The following is a 7,598-nucleotide window of genomic DNA, read 5'->3' on the forward strand; positions in this document are numbered from 1 at the left end:
CAATGATGCAGATCTTTTTTTAAAAAACTCAAGGAAAAACCTAATATCAATTATCCCAGAATAAGTGGGTTTTTGGCAGCCTTCCTTCCAACTTAATCAGATGCACGTGAACAATGAAGATTCAACCCAGATACATCCTGGATCATTTTCTCAGTGTGAATAACCCCTAAGATGCAGGCTAGCAAGATGTAGGGCTAATAGCAAGGTCATAGAGCTATGTTGCTGCATCAAACCTAATTCCCAAATGAGGTCTTGTTTATCTGCTCTAAGCATTTCTGATAACTATCATTAGTACACTACTCCTCAAGCTGAAAAGACAAACAATATAAGAAAGCATTACTTCACTGGCCAAGCATTCAGGCACTGATGGGAGACCAAAGGTTGTTTGCATGGCTTCTTCAAGCAGACACTTCTAGAACAGACATCGGTGGTTGATAAGTTGATAGAAGAGGCTCCCATTCTTCATATGCAGAGGGCCTGAATCACCATTTCAAGATGCAACAGCTGACAGTCCTGTCCTTGGGGCTGAATTGGGGTTCACCATATATATATATATATATATATATATATATAAGTAGAACATGGTCTTTTCCATGTGTGGAAGAGCTGTAACTGCTCAAGTTGGCCACTGCAGATGGGTGGGAATTTTTTTCACTCTTTTTTAAAAACTCAGCATTTGTAAAATTTTTCATACTGGGAATGGAAAGATCTATTCCAAATTAAGTGCAGGGAAAAATGAAATCCATGAAGAAAAAGGAGCTATGTCTCAGGATGCTAAAAATATGGTCTTTGTTTTCTATGAAGCCCACTGTGTTTTGGCCTGCAAATATTCTTTAGGATTTCCTCAAGGCGATGCATAAAAAAAATAATCACAGAACACATAAATACTTTTATTTTATTTTATTTTTTCTTGTCTTATTCATATCCTGTCTTTCTCCTGAATGGGAACCAAGGTGGCTCACACATGAGTTAAAACATGAATTAAAAATAGTAAAAATGTTTAAACACGCTTAAATAAGATACCATTTTAAAACACCAATACACTTATTTTCTCCCTAGTACCTTAGAGTTTAGTTCCAGGACACCCCATGGATACCAAAATTTGTGGATCCTCAAGTCCCATTATATACAATGGGGTAATAAAATTGTGTCTCTTATATAAAATGACAAAATCAAAGTTTGCTTCGGGGTTGAGATTTTGAATATTTTCAAGCCATAGATTATTGAATACATGGATGCATAATCCATGGATACAGAGGGCTGACTGTACCTTAAAACAAAATATATAATAATTTAAAACCATGACAAGAACAATTAAAAACAATACAACCCATGGACTCCATGAAACACCTTTTCACACTCTAGAATTATTACTAATACGTTATATATATAAAAAGCTGCCAAAAAAAAAAAAAAAAAAGATTTTAACTTTGAAAAAAAATCAACCAAACATGTTTCACAAGCTATTCTCATAGTTCACCTCCTCCTTCTCCTCCTCCTCCTCCCACAGGCCATTATTTCATTTTATAAGAACTACAGTACAGTTGGCCCTTCTTATACACGGATTTTTTATACACGGATTTAAGCATACACGGTTTGAAAATGTTCCAAAAAAGTATAAATTTACCTTGATGTTCCATTTTTTAATTAGGGACACCATTTTGCTATGTCATTATACTTAATGGGACTTGACCATACACGGATTTTGTTATACACGGGGGATCTTGGAACCAAACCCCAGCGTATAACAAGGATCCACTGTACACCGAGTGCTCCACCAAAGGACTCTTCTGTGTTTGCAAGCTGCATGTTCATGTAGACATTGATGGATGAGATGACCTTTGTATTCTGTCCCCCACTTAGGTTTCACCATCACTGGATTCCCAGTTGGCCCATTTAGGAAGGGCTTTGGATTAAGAGGCTAATTTAGCAAACTGGCCAATACATCACATCAATTTACATAATAACATTAATATATATGAACATAGTGCTCACAGGATGTACATAGCTACTTCAAATCAAGGTGGCAGAAATTTCTGGGCCAGGAAATTGAAAATGACTCACTGACAGAAGGAAAGAATATGCATAAAGGCTGACTTTTTTAATATCCTAAGTAGATGTTAGGGAAAACAATGATGATTCAAGGGCATATGGAAATACAGTGTGCCCGTGTCATACGCGGGTGCTCTTTACATGGCTTTCAGCATATGCTGAAAGCCGTGCGGGGAGGAAGAGGCAGCACGTCCCATAGGGACGAATGGGGTGCACACTGCCGCACCGCCACATACACAAACCCCATTCATTTCAATGGGGCTCGAGCATACATGTTATTTGTTTTACGCGGGGATGTCTGGATCAGATCCTCCACATAAACAAAGGTGTGGGCGGGACAGGCATAGCAGGCTCCATCTTGCAAGGCAACAGACTCCTCCCCTTATGTTCTCTCCCACATGCACAACAAACTTACTCAGGCAAGTGTGGTACAACTGTACCTTTAATAAGAAAATAGCTTTGTATTCAGTAGATGATAACTCAAAACATAAAGTCCGGTCTTCTAGTCAGACATTCCCACTTCCCATCATGACAGGGCTTGTTTCCCAAAGCTTCTCTTGTGGACTCCACCACTCGTCCTCCAAATCCGCAAGGTCTCTGGTTGTCCATTCCCCAGAGCCCGCAAAAGCCCAGACTCCCTCCTCTCGAGGGTTCTGGCCCCTCACCTCCACTTGGGGCCTCTGTTTTGGCCTTAGGGCTCTTCTTGGAAGAGGCACAGAGACTCTGTCTCTCTCTGGCCTCCTTAAACCCTGTTCTTTCCCTTCCCCGGCCGCTGCTGCCCGAACAGCTCTTCCGCATCCATCCTTTCTCCCCGCACGCCTCAGCCCTTCTGCTTTTATACTCCTTCCAGCTCCTCCTCCCTCCACCACTGGCTCCACCTCTGGGTTAACTTCCTCCTTCCCCTCAACCTCCACCACCTGGCTGCCCTTAGCCCCTTCAGCTCTCTCTACCTGGGTGAGTACCTCACTACAAAAGGGTGCACTGTTTTTGGGAAAAAGGAAAAGAGACTGTGAGAAAACTTTGAGAGCTTTGGTTGGAGTGTAAAATGGTCAGCTTCCCCTTTAAGTTCTGGAAACTTAGGTTCCCCTGAATATCTTGTTCAGGATCTCATTTTTAAATTGGTACCCCACCTTGTTCCCCACCACACCTCACTGCCATTGTCTTAGCACACTTCTTCTCCTCTTGCTTCTCAGTTTGTACAGCCAGGGCTGCTTTACAAAGGAAAGGAAAGCAGACAGCCCCCAAACCTACAAAAAACTATGGATACTGGCCATGAAAGCCTTCGACTTCAAACTGGAGCAAGTTCAGAGAAGGGCAATGAGGATAATAAAAGATATGGAAAAAAAAACATGAGGAGAGGTTGAAGGAGCTGGGCATGTTCGCCTTGGTGAAGAGTAGACTGAGAGGTGATATGACTATACTTTTCTGAGTACATCAAAACTGTAACAGACAGGAGGGGGCAGGACTGTTCTCTGCTATTCCATCACCCTATGTTCCAGAAGGATAGAACATTAGAAGGAACTTCTTGACATTAAGAGTGCTTCAGCAGTGGGACCAATTGCCTATAGCACTGGTAAGATCTCCTTCTCTGGATGTCTTCAGAATAAGGCTAGACAGCTACCTGCTGGAGAGTCTGTAGTTGGAGATTTTGCACTGAGCAGTGGGTTGAACCTCATGGCCCATGAAGCCCCTGCCAACTCAGTGATTCTATTATCCTTTTCACTTTGGGCTCTGACTGCAGCCACTGCTGGTTTGGTATAATTCACTCCCAGCATGCACCTGCCCTGTAACAGATGACCTATGATGCAAGCCACCTTGATCCTGGTGGAGAGGCAGCATATAAATGTTGTTGTTGTTGTTGTTGTTGTTGTTATGACTCTCAGCTGAAGAAAGAGTGGCCATCCTTAAAATACTGACACTTTAAAGGTCAGAGAAAGATATGGATGCACAGATATTTCTCTGTGATCCATCTCTACAATAAGTTCTCATTATTTCTTTCTTCTCTAAGAGAAAAATCACACATTTTTGTTAAATCAATTGAAACATTTAAGCTCTGCCAAGCAGGGCTTGTATGATGATTACTTTCTGTAAGAATAAGTGGGCTGATATGCTAAATGAAATCAGTAGAATTTTCCTATGACGGTGATAATAATTAGAAATTGTTTTCAGTTTAAGTTTCTGCTGTGACAGGAAAAGACATTTTAGAAGTGGGATTGTTCTGCTTTACTGGGCATGGAGGATTTCCACTAGAGGGAGCTTTCTGCTACAATAAACTTCTCTTTCCTCTGTTGCACAAGCTCTTCCCTTCTTCAAAATAAACTCCTAGCTATGCTACTCCAATAGTTCACTGAGTCTCTGAATACACTAGCTGGAGTTGTTCTTCCTTTTGGAGGATACATATGCAAGATCACAGGCGAGCCTTCCATGTGAGAATTGTACCTGGGCTGGTCCTGTCATTGGGCAGAATATGGTGGCTGCCTCAGGGAGCAGACACTGGAAAGAGGAAAGTAATTGTGAAACATTTGGAGCACAACTCAGACTTTATGGACTTTGGCCCTGAGGATCAGCCTTCAAAGAAGCAACAAATATATTTAATGACTTTACTACCAAGATGAAAAGTTGGTATGGAGAGGGAAGAATTGAGCTGGGGTTTAGGCATGGATAAAAGGATTGTGAACATAGGCAGAGGTAGGAGTCAGGTTGTTAGACTACATGAAACACATGGGGACAAATCTTACATAATCTGAGCTAATACAGATTAGAATTTTTTAAAAAAGAATCTCTGTAAGGACAGAGGGGGAAATGCAATGAGTCATGGTACTTCTAGATGTGGCTTTTATTGTACAATTGCTGTTCCTCATGCATGGAATTTTTACAGGGGATCCATTTTCCCCCACTGCTTCATTTGCCTTTTCTCTGTTAAGTAGGAAACAGCGGCACAAAACCTTTTCACTGTTAGCTCTAGAAGGCACCTGTTAAAAATCACCCAAAATCAACTAGATCAGTTCCAGTTCTTTGCACTTCATTTGGAATGCTGAATGCTGATCCAGAGGAGCATTATGAACAGCATCAAATTTACTTCACCAGAATGGCAGCTTTTTTTTTAGACATGAAGTCAGTCTGTACATAAAATAAGTTCTCATCATTAACTTTTTCCTTGATTTACATTTCTTATGATTGCACATGTGCTCAGATTGCCATCTTCTTATTAAGATCATTCTATTCCTCCTTGGCTTTCTGTGAACTCATCTCTTTAGTCCCTATTTCTTGTTTGTTTCTCTTCCATTAGAGCCCCAATACTCCATCGCTAGACCTGTATCCACACTACACAATACTATCAATCTGATACCACTTTAATTGTCATGGCTCCATTCTATGGAATCCTGTGATCTGTACTTAAATGAGGTTCTTAAAACTCTATGAAGCCCTTGAACTATAGCATTAAATCTCTCTAGCAAGAAATTCCAAGTCCTTCACCAAGTCCCTCAACAAACTAGAAATCCCAAGATCCCATGGCAGTTCACGTTGTTATCATTTTTTGGTGTAAATACTCTTAAGGCACATGACAACCTCGGCACTTGCACACAATTACACTAGAATCAAGATGCACTCATTTTCTACTCAGTTATTTTAAGTTCTTGACAGTTTGGGGAAATGGCCAAAAGCCAAAGAACTCTGTGTGTGTACATTTTCTCTTAATATCTGGGGGGGAACCTATTTCAAGTTTAAATAAATATTAGAAATCCAAAGGAAGATACTAGGATTCTCAAACACTTCTAAGTTTTTCCTTTTTCTTTTCTTTTCTTTTAAAAAACAATCTCCTGATCTTAAATTAATCTCATAGTTAGTCTTAAAACTGAATTGTGATATTTGAATAGCTGAGACATAATGATACTTTAACCTCTGACATCTTACTAGGAACATATTTTTAAGTGTTTTAGGAAACACTTGAAAGGTTTGCTGATAAATACATAAGTGCTTCCATTTATTCTTCCATCTCTTCGGGTTCTTCAGAGACTGCCAAACTTGCTGTGCTTGAAATAGGCTTCCATCTGAAACCCAGCAAGCAGCCCAGTCCTTTTGTAAGTGATTAGAACAGCACAGAAGCAAGTTGTGGTCACCACAACAAACTTCAGGTCAGTATAGCTACAAGGTGATGATAACCTTATGTTCCCAAAGAATGGACTGAACATTATTGTTGAAGACAGTATTGATCAATCTGTATTAATGCCTGCACTCCTGAACAGACATCTCAAAGGCAATATGCAGTGGTAGCTTGAGGGGTCCATGCCAGTGGTGAATCTGCACTGGGTTTTAGTCTGAACCAGACATGGCGAATCCATGGCATGCATGCCAGTGTCGACATGTGGAACACTCTCTGTGGGCATACGATGTTCTCACCACCGGTGAGGGGAGGGAGGGAGGGAGGGAGAGGAGGAGGTGGAGGAAGAAGCAGTGACAGTGTTGGCAGTCTCGTGTCATCAGCCGCCCTCTTGCCAGTGAGAGGAGGGAAGGAGGGAGGAGGAAGAGAAGGAAGAAGTGGGAAGAAGAGGAGGAGGATGAGGAAGAAGAAGAAGAGGAGAAAGAGGAAATAGCAGCAGCGGTGGCAGTCCCATGCCACCAGCCATCCACTTGCTGCCAGTGAGAACTGGGAGGGATGGAGGGAGGAGGAAGAAGAGGAGGAGGAAGTGGTGGTGGTGGCTCCATGCCACCAGTGACCCACGAGCCACAGGTGAGAGGGAGAGAGAGGAGCAACAGAAGGAAGAGGAAGTGGCAGCAGCACAGTGTTTTGTCATGGGGGGTTGGTATTGCTAGCCTGAGGCTGAGAGTGTGTGTCATGTGTGTGAGTCTTCAAGTCATTCCTGGCTACCCTAAGGTGAAACTGTCATGGGATTTTCTTGGCAAGTTTCATGGTGTGTGTGTGTGTGTGTGTGTGTGTGTGTGTGTGTTACTATCGCTAGCCTGAGACTGAGAGAGTGTGCCTTGGGTTTTTTTCTCCTGGAAGTCCTGCCCCAAGAAGCCCACCCTCGCTCCGTGGTAGTGTTGCACCCAAAAAGTCATCCCTCCCCCTGCTCTAGATGACATCCAGTGTGGGAACGCCACTGAGTTTGGGCACTCGGTCTCTAAAAGGTTTGTCATCACTGTCTAAACATTAGAGGAGTTATCTAAATGTAGGATCTTTCCCCAAAATTATGTTCAGCCCCTTGGATAGCTCTTTTAAATTCAGGCTAAAGCCTTGAATGATTCACTCTTCCAGTTTTATAGAAACCGTCAGCTACTGCTGGCAACCTGAGCAAAAACAGCTGGCCAAAAGTCTGTGTCTGTGTCTCTGTTTGTGCCTGTGTGCACATGTATATCTCTCTGTGTGTGCATGCTCTCTGTAAAACAATGTTCTGGGACTGCTTCACATTATACAGTTATAGCACCATGATCCCACTTTAGCTGGCATAGCAACATCCCGGGAATTCTGGGGTTTGCAATTTGGTGAGCCATTAATGCTCTCTGGCACAAAATTTTTAATATCCCTCCATAAACTGCAAATTCTA

The 7,598-nt window shown here is 42.1% G+C and overlaps 1 pseudogene; it reads right to left on the minus strand.

Moving 5' to 3' along the window:
• Positions 1-296: 296 nt before the first annotated feature.
• Positions 297-3,210, minus strand: LOC121928968 (annotated as a pseudogene).
• Positions 3,211-7,598: the final 4,388 nt, after the last annotated feature.

The sequence above is a fragment of the Sceloporus undulatus genome, chromosome 4 (assembly GCF_019175285.1).
Source record: "Sceloporus undulatus isolate JIND9_A2432 ecotype Alabama chromosome 4, SceUnd_v1.1, whole genome shotgun sequence".
In the NCBI taxonomy this organism is placed as follows: domain Eukaryota; kingdom Metazoa; phylum Chordata; class Lepidosauria; order Squamata; family Phrynosomatidae; genus Sceloporus; species Sceloporus undulatus.